This window comes from Phyllobates terribilis, unplaced genomic scaffold (assembly GCF_046119375.1).
Source record: "Phyllobates terribilis strain yellow unplaced genomic scaffold, ASM4611937v1 Scaffold_11__3_contigs__length_659146591, whole genome shotgun sequence".
Taxonomy (NCBI): domain Eukaryota; kingdom Metazoa; phylum Chordata; class Amphibia; order Anura; family Dendrobatidae; genus Phyllobates; species Phyllobates terribilis.
Window position 1 is genome coordinate 390,515,192 of NW_027362771.1, and position 15,478 is coordinate 390,530,669.

General features: G+C 39.4%; 1 protein-coding gene across 1 annotated transcript in view; it reads right to left on the reverse strand.

Annotated features, from left to right (window-relative positions):
- UNC13C (unc-13 homolog C) overlaps positions 1-15,478 on the reverse strand; it is an 861,108-nt gene that overhangs the window by 725,735 nt on the left and 119,895 nt on the right. The window lies entirely within an intron of this gene.

Below are 15,478 nucleotides of genomic sequence, written 5' to 3' on the forward strand. Positions count from 1 at the left end.
ATGTATGGTGAGATTTTGCCCAACAACCTCCTTTCCTCACTAAGAGCATTGAAGATGGGTCGTGGCTGGGTTTTCCAGCATGACAATGACCCAAAACACACAGAGAGGGTAACTAAGGAGTGAGTCTGTAAGTAGCAGTTCAAGGTCCTGGAGTGGTCTAGCCAGTATCCAGACCTGAATCCAATAGAAAATCTTTGGAGGGAGCTGAAATTCAATGTTGCCCAGCAACAGCCCCGAAACCTGAAAGATCTGGAGAAGATCTGTATCTAGGATTGGGCCAAAATCCCTGCTGCAGTGTGTGCAAACTTGGTCAAGAACTACAGGAAACATCTGACATCTGTAATTGCAAACCAAGTTTTTGTACAAATATTAATTTCCGTTTTTCTATTGTATCAAATACTTATTTCATGCAATAAAATGCAAATTAATTATGTAAAACTCATACAATGTGATTTTCTGATTTTTTTTAAGATTTTATCTCTCATACTTGAAGTGTACCTATGATAAAAATTACAGACCTTTCCATTCTTTGTAGGTGGGAAAACTTGCAAAATCGGCAGTGCATCAAATACTTATTTTCCCCACTGTATAATACATCAGATTACACCTCTGCGGCACTGATCTCATAGATTAACTTTTGTGGACTAAATTACAATATATGGTATATTTCAAAAGAATGTGTTTACTCTTACTGTGCAGAAAATAATATATTGAGTGTAGCAACAATGTTCACTGAATTTCCGTGGCTTTGTATTTTACACTGTTCATACTGTTCTCAGCTACACTGAAATTATTCTTTTATGTAAATTTAGTGAGTTTTACACTTCTGCACTTCTTAGACTCCTGGATAATTTTTTTAGCTTTTCCAATGCCCATTGAGGTTATCGTATGTCAGCTGTTGGCTAAAGGCAAACTAGAAATTTTCTGTGTGTAAGTGTATGGACATATGAGGCCTAAGAACTGAAGTAGAAAATAAAGCTGCTGAAAGATTAAAATCTTTTGTTCTCTCGCAAGAGATATTACCAGTAAAATAATTTTGCTTTTTCCATTGAGAATTTAGGTTATGTGATAGCGTTGTCATAGCAACAATATATCCTGATGCACAAAAGCAAGTTTCTCATTTTAAGATATAGATGCCATATGTCATTTACTTGTGGAAAACCTAAAATTAAGAATATGTATTTTATTCAAAAAGCCTAAATTTAGCTTAATCTTTGGTGCTTTGCCAAAAAAAAATTAAATAATCACTTTAGAATGAAAACATCTTAAGAAAAGTAGATATCAAAAGTTAATTCTAGTTATATTCCTTTCTCCACGGTGCGCAACATAATCAAGAGAGGTAATTGCTTTTTGGATACTTGAACTTTTTTACTGTTTTGTTTGTTTGTTTATTTACTTTCTAAATGGAAAAGTAAGCACATTTTTAAATAATAGCTTTAATTCATTTCTATCATTTTGTTATTTGTAGACTTAGTGTAACTCCTTTACATAGCTGGCAATGCTGCTGCTTCTAAGATACAACAGCACACTGCACCTGCCTGTGTCAAGTCTCTTTCAGTGAACAGTAGAGCATCCACAAAAGACTCCTCAGGGGGATGGGGATCACACTCATTAGTATCTGTCAGCCATAGAGAAAATATCTGTCAGAGGCTGTAAAAGAGGAAAATGAGGCTGTGCTCATACATGAGAGCTAGTAAGACGGCATCCTGGACACATCCAACATGAAATACTGGAAGGTATATGTCAACATAAGTAAACATTTATACCATATACAGTCATGGCCAGTAAGTGTTGACACCCTTGAAATTGTTCCAGAAAATGAAGTATTTCTCCAAGAAAAGTATAGCAACTACACTTGTTTTGTTATACACATGTTTATTTCCTTTCTGTGTATTGGAACAACACAAAGAAACAGAAAAATAGTCAAATTGGACATAATTTCATACAAAACCCCAAAAATGGTCGGGCTAAAATTTTTGGCACTTTTCCAAAATTGTGGGTAAACAAATTTGTTTCAAGCATGGGATGCTCATTTAAACTCACCTGTGGCAAGTAACAAGTGTGGGCAATATGAAAATTACACCTGAAACCAGATAAAAAGGGGAGAAGTTGACTCAATTGTTCAACTGAAATTCCTGAATAATATCAACAATCTAAAGGTTACACGTCCATCTCCAGAGCTCTCTATGTTCCTTTGTCCACGGTGCGCAATATAATGAAGAAGTTTACAACCCATGGCACTGTACCTAATCTCCTTGGATGTGGATGGCAGAGAAAAATTGATGAAATGTTGCAACATAGAGAATAGTCCAGATGGTGGACAAGTAGCCCCAATCAGGTACCAAAGAAATTCAAGCTGTCCTGCAGGCTCGGGGTGAATCAGTGTTAGCATGAACTGTCAACATTTGAATGAAATAAAACGCTATGGCAGGAGACCAAGGAGGACCCCACTGCTGACATAAAAAGCTAGACTGCAGTTTGCCAAAATGTATGTGCGTAAATCAAAATCCTCTTAGGATAGCGTTTTGTGTTTGTGGACAGATGAGACCAGGAAAGAGCTGTTTGGTAAAGCACAAAATTCTACTTGTCATAGAAAAATTTAAAATCTCTAAAGCTCCTAGTGAGGGGGTCATTTACCCCCTCCCTCCTCCTCTTCTCTCTTTTGCAGTAGAACAAGATGTAGTGCCGGCGTCCCTGCCCTCTGCTAGGCAGGGACGCTGCTCCTCTCACCGCTCTGCTCCGTGCCCGGCCTCCTCCCCCCGCTCTGCTGTCAGCGCGCGCTCCGTCCCGGCGTCCTCCTCCTGCTCTGCTCTCAGCGCGCGCTCCTTCCCGGCCCCTGTGCTTAGGGCGCGCGCGCGCTCCCCTCCTCTTAAAGGGGCCGCGCGCGCCGCCCTAAAGAGTCCCCGGCCAATGGCCGGAAGACTTCATCATATATAAGGCACCTCCTCCAAAATGGAGGTGCCCGAGCAATGTTGTTTGCACCTGTGTCTCACCTGTGCTTCAGCCCTCAGGTCCCGTTGCCAGTTTCCTGCCAGTTTCCTGCCAGTTTCCTGCCAGTTTCCTGCTAGTTACCTGCCAGTACCTGCCAGTTACCTGCCTGATTCCTGCCTGAATACTTGTTACCTGTCTGCCAGTCTGAGGTCCGACGGTCTTCCTTACTACTCCTGTCAGTCTGTCTAAAGGACCAGCCTGCCCGCTCACCTGGGAGCGCATATCAGCTACCTGCCTGCTTGCCTGAGGTCCGACGGTCTGCCTTACTACTCCGGTCAGTCTGTCTATGGACCAGCTTGCCCGCTCACCTGGGAGCGCTTCTCCGTTATCTGCCTGCTTGCCAGCCCGGAGGCTCCGTTGTCACGTGCTGTGACCACCAGCTACTCCAGACTCTTGCCCGCTCACCTGGGAGCGCATCTCCGTTACCTGCCTGCTTGCCAGCCCGGAGGTCCCGTTGTCACGTGCGGTGACCATCAGCTATTCCAGAGACTCTTGCCCGCTCACCTGGGAGCGCTTCTCCGTTACCTACCTGCCTGCCAGCCCGGAGGTTCCGCCGTCACGTGCCGTGACCACCTGCTATTCCAGAGACTCTCGCTTGCTCACCTGGGAGCACACATCTACCACCTGCCTGCTAGCCTACCCGGAGGCTCTGCCATCACAGGTCGTACCTACACCTTACCCAGAGACTGCCCTGATCACTTGCCGTAACTCCCTGTCCGTTCACCCAGAGACTGCCACCCGCTCCCTTACAAGGGCCGCCCCCTTGTATAGTAGCTCAGAGGTTCCGCCTCCCGGACCCGTTTCAGTCCGCCTCCCGGACCCGTTACACAAGAGCTGGCAATCTAGCTGACAGTTGAGTCTCCTAGAAAATAGCATGTACAATGGACATAGGGAAGTGGTAGATTACCTATAGCAGAGGGTGAGGAAGCCAATTAAGATATGAATAGTTAACCATTCAAGTCCTTTTGAAGCCAAGGATCCCAGGTATGAATGAACAATTAAACCAGGATACCTATTGTGCCATCCAGGATAAACTGTTGGTCCTCCCAGGATAAAGTACCTATGATGAAAGACTGTGATTTATATAATTGAGACAGCAAACTTCTTTTCAGCAGGTTGGATAACAAAAGTACATGTGTTTACACATAAATACCAAAGTGGAAGAGGCTTTGTCTCCAGGAAATACATCCTGAATGACACCTGGGCTGCCCCAAGGGAAATATATATTTACATTAGCCAGCCTAGACTTGATATCTCCAAAAGAAAATGTTGAATATCAAAGTTTGTAGCAATCTGATGGTAATGAGACATAACTTTTCGGCTTCAGGGCTAATAGGGGAAGAAGATGCATATTTTCTCATAACTGTGACCTCTGCCTATTGGCCGCAAATGGATAATGGGCAAATCGCTGAGAGCAGCCATGTCATGTTTGGTCTCTGGGTAATGGTAAAATCCCGATAAATAATATGGAAGTGATCTCGAACTTCTGCGATCATCCGGAGAGAAGCTATCGTATAAGTTGAGAATTTCATAAAATCCTGAAAACAACCCAAAACCCGGCTCATATGAGGTCATTATGGGGATGTGTGTGGGTGTAACTCGGATGCTGATAAAAGAGCAAAGCAAATTATGATCTGTGTTCAATGCTAAGAAAGATACATGTCTGTGTAGGCTTAATACCGTTAACCATACGTTTTCAATCGGATTGCTTCCATCCACTAGCTGAATCTTCTCTGTCATCTGCTTAGTAAGTTTCTTTTGTTTTATCCGTTTTATTTTTTGTAACTGTATATTCTGTATTGTTTTGTCCACCTTGTAAAATCTTTTGTATATTTTTTATAAACACTGCCCATCGTTGTAGATTAAATATAAAATGTAATAATTCTGTTCCTTTGCTCTGTAAAATGCGCCTCAAAGCCATATGCTACCTATCAGGTGTCCAGTCAGCCTGTAAAAACGACTGGTGATGGTAGCTAATAATCGTCTTTGGGTTATCATGAAGTTAGCCGTGACCATACCAGGGGTATATACAAGGTGTGGGGATCGGAGGTGTATATACCATACGCTAACAGTTGGTTTCCCGATAACCGGTCTATTAGTGCAAACAGCCTGCGGCCTCCTCCATTATTCATTGGCCAATTGTACAATTGTTCGGTTGAAAGGGGGCAGCAGAGAGCTGTTCGCTCCAAAGATAACAGCGTGGGTGGTTTAGTTACGACCCCCCTGGCTGCGATCCTTGACACTACTGTTTACCAAAAAATGGAAAGAGGCCTACAAAGAAAAGAACACAGTATCTACAGTCAAATATGGTGGAGGTTCAAAGATATTTTGAGGTTGTTTTGCTGCCTCTGTCATTGGGTGCCTTGACTGTTTTCAAGGTATCATGAAATCTGAAGAGTAACAAAGGATTTTGGGTCACAATGTGGTGTCCAGTGTCAGAAAGCTGGGTTTGCGTCCTTACTAGTGTTGAGCGAGTATGTTCTGTTCAGAGTATGCTCGGGCCGTGCTCCGAGTATTTACAGCTGCTCGGTGATATGTTTGAATCGCTCCCGTGTGCATGATTTGCAACTGTTTGACAGCTTTATTACATGTGAGGAATGTGTAAGAAATAGACATTCCTCACAAGAATTAAAACTGTCAAACAGTCGCAAATCATGCACACGGGAGCGATTCAACCATATCACCGAGCAGCTGTAAATACTCGGAGCTCGCCCGAGCATACTCGGCGAAAGGGTTAATAGAACATACTCGCTCAGCACTAGTCCTTACAGCATGACTAGCAAGAATGACCCCAAACATACTTCAAGAAGCACCAAGAGATGGATGGAAACAAAGTGCTGGAGAGTTCTGAAGTGGCCAGCAATGAGTCTGGATCTAAATCCCATTGAACACTTTTCTGAAAAGATCTTAAAATTGCTGTTGGGAGAAGGCGTCATTCAAATATGAGAGACCTGGAGCAGTTTACAACAGAAGAGTGCTACAAATTTCCAGTTGAGAGGTGTAAGAAGCTTGTTGATGGTTATAGAAAATGATAGACTGCAGTTATTTATTCCAAAGGGTGTGCAAGCAAATATTAAGTTGAGGGTGCCAAAAATTTTGTCCAGATAAATTTCGGTGTTTAGTGTGAAATTATGTCCAATTTGCCTTTGTTTTCTCAGTTTTTTTGTGTTGTTCCAATACACACAAGGGGAATAAACATGTGTATAACAAAACACGTGTAATTGCAATAATTTTCTGGGAGAAATACTTCATTTTCTGGAACAATTTCAAGGGTGCCAACACTTTCGGCCATGACTGTATAACCACTTGTTTATAGATACGTATGTTTTGTATCTGTGCTTATTTCCTAGCTTTAAATAGGACTTTTCCTACTTTCCCACTCCTTCTCCCTTCATACTCTAAATTCCCTCCTTCTGTCTTCTATTCCTCCCCTATACCAAGTTATCCCTATGGTCTTTTTCTGTAAAATACGAATGTTGATACTCTTTACTGTGGTTATATTAAAATGTTAATGTTTTTTTGAACATTCAACAATAAAGAGTATATACAAAAAAAAAGTATGAAAGTAAGAGTAGGATGAAAATATGTAGATCAGTGAAGTCAAAATGTATGAGGGGTGGAGATTGCAGCCTTAGACGTTACAATTATTTTCTCACTGTAAGGGTTCATGCACATAGCTGTATTTTCAGTCCAAGTGTGATCCAACAAAGCTGAGCACAATGTCCAATTTTTTCCTCTGACCACTTTGGTCAAAATCGCAGTATGCTTGACTTTGATCTGACTTTGATCTGATTATCAAATCGCGCTCAGCCATGCAAGTAAATGAGTCCATGGAAAACATCGGACTGCACTTGGATGACATCCACTGATTGACAGAATGGAGAAGATAGAGACTTTTTTATCCATCTTCTCATCCGAGAAAATCGGATCTCACTCTGATCACACTTTTTAAAAATATAGATACTCCTTTGGTTTAACGATATCAACAGATAAAAATATGATAAAATCAAACAAGTACTGTATATTTAAAAGAGTTATGCATCTCTTTAAAATAGCTGACTTATGCTTAGGAAATGTTATCGAAATTAGATCAGTGGGTTTCCAACTTTCCAACTCTCATATCCATCCATTGAAGAGATGTTTGAAGCCTATAGCATAGCACTTTGACACAAGTACTACTCAATATGCACATTAAAATCCTATTAGTTCACACTATACCTTGACTCTTTAAAGTTGCCTACCTCTTCCGGCAGCCCCCAATCTCCATTCCAATCTTTAACTTAGACTGATGGATACTGCTGATAAACAAAGACCTTCTATTCTATGCAATGTCCATTAGATGTATATAGTCTTTTCTCAATGCTGACATTGATGTTTCTTTCATTGGTAACATCTTGTTTTTTCAAGATGTTAGTCTTGAAACTGTTATTGACTGCATCATTGCAGTCCCCAGTTGTAATGTATGTGTAGTGAAAATCAATAAAAAATATTGAACACGAAAATCTTATTAATTCCAGCAATTCAACAACCCAGCTTGGAGATCCTAAGATCGCAAACAAAAAACCTCAAAATGGAGTGCGCGTGAAGAGTGGAAGCCCAGTCCCTAGGTGTGTCAGCTAACAGAACCTGATTATTGTCATTTCTTGACACATCTCTGAGATTTGATAAAGTTATCCTCCACTTATACTCTTGTTATGGTCTACAGAAATAAAACTTGGCCTGTCCAGCTTATTGTCTGTAGCATTAACATCCACTACAATCAAGAAAAAAATTCTCAAATGAATAAAATCTTCAATTATTATTATTTTTTTTTATTTAGAAGTCTTTTTTGAGGGTATGGTTACCGGATGTTATTATGCAATTATTAGGATTGGAAAGGGTATAGTGAATCATTTGTCAATAGTTTCTACCAACTTTCTAATTAAAATATTGGCAATGTTTTAACCTACACTAGACTGATCAATAGGGGCCACAATTATAATACAGCATAAAGTCTGAATAGTCCTGCCTTTCTTTTGCCTTTATTGTATTTTTAGTATTTTTGACAACACAATAATTAGTGGATGTATACTTTGAATAAACCTTTCTGCACTGCGCACATTAAGGGGCTGATTCATCAAAGTGTTTATACTACTTTTCTGGTGTAAAACACTTTGGAAAGTTACAATTTTTGTGCAAAGCAAAGCTCTGCAAAAATGTTGTGACTTTTGGTGTTTTCTCACCAGTCTTGGCTAGCTGCGCGAAACTAGGTAGAGCACAGGCAGGACGGATCATTGCCTACACAATAAATGTTACTTCATTCCCTGATTGGTGTAGCATTTCTGGAAAGACACATGGAGGCACAAACCACTAAGAATATGGGTGAAATTCATTAACTGGAGTGCACCTCTTAATGAATTCTACACATTTTAGACCACTACGCCCCTTCATTGAGACTGCTATTTACAAACCCAGTTTTAATGAATCGGTCCCAAAGTGGTTCCTAATTTACAAAGATTGACTACACAAGTTAGCAAAGTTAGCAAATCTTAAACTACATAAATACTTTATTAAAAGTTAAAACGGAAAACGTCAAACAATGGGCTGTTTTAGAGCTCACGCATCAGTTTTTTATCTTTGAGTTCTGTGTTTTTCATGGATAAAATTCATATCTATTCATTGGAGGGGTTCACATGTTTTTTCCTGTCTCAGTGATCTGTACAAAAACACGGAGACATGTCCGACTTTAATCTGAGTCATGCATCAAACTCGCCAATGCAAGCCTATACAGTAGGTACTAGTTGCATCCATGTGCTCCCCAATATTCATGTTTGTCTGACAGGAGTTGCTTGAGAAGCCTTCCCATAAGCAAAAAGACACAAATGTCCAAGCACTAATGATATAATGTGCTGTACAATTTTGATGAAAATCAGTACTTTTGTGCGTATATGAGAAAAATCACTTACATCTGAATAAGGCTTTATATAAACAAACTCTGAGCAAATTAATCACATTGTCACAAGTTATCAAGTAATGAAAAGACTCCTCGAAACTTTTGCAGATGATGTGTATCATATATATATGTCTATAGATATATATATATATAGACATATATATCTATATCTATATATAGATATAGATATAGATATATGTATATAGATAGATATATATAGATATATACAGTATATATATATATATATATATATATATATATATATATATATACTGTATATAATATATATACATATATATATATATATATATAGCAGCAGTTGTGAGGCCTAATTTAGCAGACAAAAGCAAGAACTATTATAAACCACATTTCCCAAATATCATACTGTTTCCAATCATTAGAGTATTCTTAAGTAAATACTGTTTGAGAGCAGCAGCAAATTCTAACCTGGTCCAAAGAACAGATAGAGCTAAGCTTGGACCTGCTGGATGCTATGCAAGATTTTATCTTTTTTTGAACCTAGTACTTTCCATGCATTTGCAGGCCACAACCCTGGCTAAATACTCCCTTTTACAGAATGTTGATCCCTAAAGGTCCCCATACACATTATATTATACAGTGGTGGCCAAAAGTATTGACACCCCTGTAATTCTGTCAGATAATACTCAGTTTCTTCCTGAAAATGATTGCAATCACAAATTCTTTGGTCTTATTATCTTCATTTAATTTGCTTGCAAGGAAAAAACACAAAAGAGAATGAAGCAAAAATCAAATCATTGATCATTTCACACAAAACTCAAAAAATGGGCCAGACAAAAGTATTGACACCCTCAGCCTAATACTTGGTTGCACAACCTTTAGCCAAAATAACTGCGAACAACTGCTTCCGGTAACCATCAATGAGTTTCTTACAATGCTCTGCTGGAATTGTAGACCATTCTTCTTTGGCAAACTGCTCCAGGTCCCTGATATTTGAAGGGTGCCTTCTCCAAACTGCCCTTTTGAGATCTCTCCACAGGTGTTCTATGGGATTCAGATCTGGACTCATTGCTGGCCACCTTAGAAGTCTCCAGTGCTTTCTCTCAAACCATTTTATAGTGCTTTTGGAAGCGTGTTTTGGGTCATTGTCCTGCTGGAAGACCCATGACCTCTGAGGGAGACCCAGCTTTCTCACACTGGGCCCTACATTATGCTGCAAAATTTGTTGGTAGTCTTCAGACTTCATAATGCCATGCACACGGTCAAGCAGTCCAGTGCCAGAGGCAGCAAAGCAACCCCAAAACATCAGGGAACCTCTGCCATGTTTGACTGTAGGGACCATGTTCTTTTCTTTGAATGCCTCTTTTTTTTCCTGTACACTCTATGTTGATGCTTTTTCCCAAAAAGCTCTACTTTTGTCTCATCTGACCAGAGAACATTCTTCCAAAACGTTTTAGGCTTTCTCAGGTAAGTTTTGGCAAACTCCAGTCTGGTTTTTTTATGTCTCGGGGTAAGAAGTGGGGTCTTCCTGGTATCCTACCATACAGTCCCTTTTCATTCAGACGCCGACGGATAGTACGGGTCGACACTGTTGTACCTTCGGACTGCAGGGCAGCTTGAACTTGTTTGGATGTTAGTCGAGGTTCTTTATTCACCATCCGCACAATCTTGCGTTGAAATCTCTCGTCAATTTTTCTTTTCCGTCCACATCTAGGGAGGTTAGCCACAGTGCCATGGGCTTTAAACTTCTTGATGACACTGCGCACGGAAGACACAGGAACATTCAGGTCTTTGGAGATGGACTTGTAGCCTTGAGATTGCTCATGCTTCCTCACAATTTGGTTTCTCAAGTCCTCAGACAGTTCTTTGGTCTTCTTTCTTTTCTCCATGCTCAATGTGGTACACACAAGGACACAGGACAGAGGTTGAGTCAACTTTAATCCATATTAACTGGCTGCAAGTGTGATTTAGTTATTGCCAACACCTGTTAGGTGCCACAGGTAAGTTACAGGTGCTGTTAATTACACAAATTAGAGAAGCATCACATGATTTTTCAAACAGTGCCAATACTTTTGTCCACCCCCTTTTTTAGGTTTGGTGTGGAATTATATCCAATTTGGCTTTAGGACAATTCTTTTCGTGTTTTTTCATTGAAGACAAATTAAATGAAGATAATAAGACCAAAGAATTTATGATTGCAATCATTTTCAGGAAGAAACTGAGTACTATCTGACAGAATTGCAGGGGTGCCAATACTTTTGGCCACCACTGTAGTTGGCTGCATCTTCACATTTTGTTGAGACCGGATGTCTATCTATTGTATATGGGGCCTTATGATTCTCTGCCAACATCATCTAGAAGATGCGGTAGCTTGAAATCAATTGCCTCATGCTTTTATTCACTAGGTAGATAAGTTACTGCTACAAGTGTCTGACAACAGCTTACTCCAGTCTCCCCATAAATAACACATGAATGCTTGGCTTGCATACTTTGAGAAGTTACATGGGCTTCCTTTTAAAGCCTGAAAGCAATCACATCACATGGTCAAGCACAGCCAATCAGGAGGAACTTTCACAGCCACTATAAAAAATGTGGGCTGGCCAAGCAGCACCATTTTAAAGTTTTACAGCCTGGTGATAGGCCGTCAAAGCACACAACTCATTACACATAGGGATAGAAAAGGGCCAAATCTGATTGTGGTGTACTATTTCATTGTTAAAGCACAAAGAAAATGGGAGTGGTACAAAGATCCAAATGACAGGGAGGTGCTGAACCTGCATAGTCAGTGTGATTCTGTACTGATTGATCTGCAGTAACACCACTTTAATAAAATCATTTTTTTATTACCCATAAACTGCAAACAAAAAGGGCAGGTTAATATCCCTCTTAATTTTGCTTCTGAAGAAAAATCCTGAAAACCAAGGCTTGTGTGTCACAAGAAGTGTGCTTCTTGGCTTGTGAGAAGGGCAAGTAATATATATTTTTTTGTTTTTTAAAGTCACAAGAAAAATCTCCACATTCAAAAAATGTAAACACAATTGTTTACCTCACAAAGGATGTGTGTCGTAAAATAAATAAATACATTTTTGCATACTTCCTAATTGTAATAGTTCAATATTACACCAGTACATGCCACCTGAATTCAGCAGCCTGATGCAAGTGCTTGCTTTTGGGACATGAACCTACATAGCATCAGCCCTTGTGAAAAAGTCATAGTTTGGCTTCTTCTGTTTGCACCACCTGTGTATAATCTCCAACAAGGAAGTCATATGACCCTAAAAAGGGATAATTTTTGGACTGTTTTTACAATTTAGGTAGCCTAAAAATTCTGTTAGTGCAGTGGGTTATTAAATAGTCTGTTGGTTACCATCCGAAAACCCTTAGCCAAATGGGTTGAGGTCACTTGGACATTAATATTGCTGTGTTTGTGGTAAGTCGCACAAAAGGGGTTCTATATCCACCTAAGAGACCTCAGAGTTTTATACATATATCTTCTGGGAAATAAGAGCAGTTTTGAGATTTTAGGCAAATTATTTATTTGCCACAAATTAATTTTTTTTTGAAAAGTCGTCAAAGCCTGCAAATTCAAATTTCAAAAGATCCCCTTATCTCTAATAACTAGTATTCAATTAGTAGCTACTGCCCCACTACTGTTTCAATGTGTGTGTCTAAAACAAAAATTTCAGACTACACAAACAAATAGTCAAGATCTCATTCTATTGTCTTTGTGATGAAAGGAACCATATAATATATTGTAAGAGCAGTATGTAAAGAGAGGAGCGGTTGAAACCACGCCCCCAACACTGACTGACAGCCAACACTAATGCTGATCCTGCTGTCAGTCAGTGCCAGGGGCGTGGTTACAGCCACCGCTCTCTATACACAAAGTGGTGACGGGAAATAGCACCGACTCCACCCCATGACGGAAAAAAGAATGCTGAAGTTTTTTTCTCTTAGTGTTTTTTCATGTGACAGGTTTCCTTTAAGACATTTTACATTTTCACATTAGAATACCCCAAAGGCTGACATCATGCCTATAGCATGTGTTCACTGTAGCCAATCAGTCGGCTTAGCAATTTTATACCATCTACCGCAACATCATTATTGATCCCAACGATTGGCGGCAGTGGTCACATGCTGTAGATGTCATATCAATGATGCAGCAAATCATCAAAGTCTCCATAGGAGCAATTGTGTGACAGCACTGGAGTGGCAGAGGGTAAATAGGGCTGACTTTACTTTCCAGTAGTATAATCCTTTCGTCTCTACTACCGACTCATTACAATCCTTGCAGCAAATGATGCACATTTCATCAAAGAATTTGAAACAAGAAGTCCAACCTTCAGCCACTATCATGAACATAACAACAAGCGGGACCACACACCAAGAGAGATTGCTGAAAACGGAATCTAGAAAAAACAGCTGTAATACATAAGTCTATCGTATGAAGCACATGTTACAATAGAAGATGCTTTATTTTTGGAGTGGGAGTATTCTTCCAAGGCTGCTTGATTGGCATATTTTTCGTCAAGACAAAAAAAGGATTTTATATTCAAGATTTAGTTATGTTGGATTTAAATCTGAATATTTATTCAAAATATATATTTTTGTTTCTGTTGCCATTTTTAAATGTGAACCTATCTTTAACAAGCCCCTAACATCTAATAATAGCAACTATTGCTACTAAGTCATTCCTAAAGGGAAATGTTATACCCACATTAGGCCAGGGTGATTGATTTGGTGTGATATTTGCTGCATTTTATTTCAGCTAAAACCACAAGATGATCCAAAGAAAATATAAAGCAAAATATTGCTTTATTCTTCTCAGTTATTCAAGATACTTTAGTTTTATCCCCCAAAATACAGCTGAATAACAACAATAGAAAACATTATTTTTCTAACAGCATGATTCCCCTTTTTTATTTGTTGATTAATTTAGCTGAACATGAGTTTCTAAAGTCCTCCATACACAATAGATTGCTGTCGACAGGTATTTCTCCTAATACCCCGATGCACAAGAATCCTCGGGAGTCCTGTGAGAAAGCTGCTGCCAGAGTAGTCTGGCAGTGGCTTATCTCTTGGAGAACAAAATGACCATTGGAAATCGGACATATCGATGATGTTTGATGAAAATCAGGAAACCCTTTATTATTTCGGCTGATTCAGCCAATATCGGTGGGTTCACACCACGTTAGCTTAATGTATATGGGGGCTTTCAGGTTTTACAGTATGTGAACTCTGGGATGTATCTATAATTAGATGAGTAGGAGTATTACATGGGTTAGGTTGCTTGGGCTGTTGGTGGTGCTGCCTCTGAGACCCCCACTGATCACATGACAGGGGATCACATATGTGTACTACTGCTCCTTTCAATGTCTACGTAAATAACTGTGATAGGCATGTGCATTGCGTGACTATCCATCATTATCATAAATTCGGATATACCCCCAATAATAATTTATCATCAATCCTGCCCAGAGGTAATAAATGTTGCTTGTGTGTCAATCCCATTAATACAAGTTTCCAGTTACAAATGTGTTGCATTTTTGTCAAACGACTGATGTCCCCATACTATATGGCTTTCTCACCAGTCACCAACCAATTTAAGCTAGTAAAGCTCAGTTACAAATGTCTACATGTTCAGTCAATGACAACCATATTAATATGATGCAGTATTTTAACCTTTCTGCACATGATCACATTTCATACAAAACAACATCTCACATATAAGTAATCTATCACATAATGTGATGAATTTTCCACCATCCTTTTCAACATCACATTTCAAGGTCTTAAAGGGAATCTGTCATCTGTCTAGCCTATCTGAGAGCAGCATAATGTAGGGACAGAGACCCTGATTCCAGTAATGTATTACTTAGTTTACTGGGTGCAGCAATTGTGATACAATCAGAGTTTTAGGTGTAGCACAGCTCAGAAAGCTAACCCTGCCCACACCACAGCTCTCTGTGTACATTGTATATTGACACTAAGCTGATAATCAGTGCTGGGGTCCTGGTTGAACCAGGATGCACACAGGCTGCTAGTCCGGCAGTAATAATCTCCTGCTGATAAAACACTCATTGTATTGAAACAGCAGCACACAGCCTAATAAGTGATATATCGTTGAAATCAGTTTCTCAGCCTCTCTACCTCTTGCTGTTCTCAGATTACATATCAACAGATTCCTTTTAAAGCGCATTATGGTTTCAGCACAAAATTAGTATTATTGATTAAAGAGATGTTTCTCTTGTTTTTAAGATCTCAGTTTGAGATCTTGTCTTTTAATAGAATCTCTATTTAATTACTATTTAATTAAAAATCTGTCCTTGTCATGAGATGGACTCTCAGGTGTAGGACTGGTTCCACTATCAGTATAGATATCAAAGCCATCTTCCAAAAGCTTTTCACTTAGGTGCCCATCACTTGACCATTGCAGGTTTCTGTTCACTAGATGCTAACAAAAACTAAAAAAAATTTTCAGCCAGTTACTAACTAATACAATGACTGGATCTTCTAAAATCACTTTTATCCTCTTATATCATTACAATATTAGACAGTATTTATATAATAGTATTT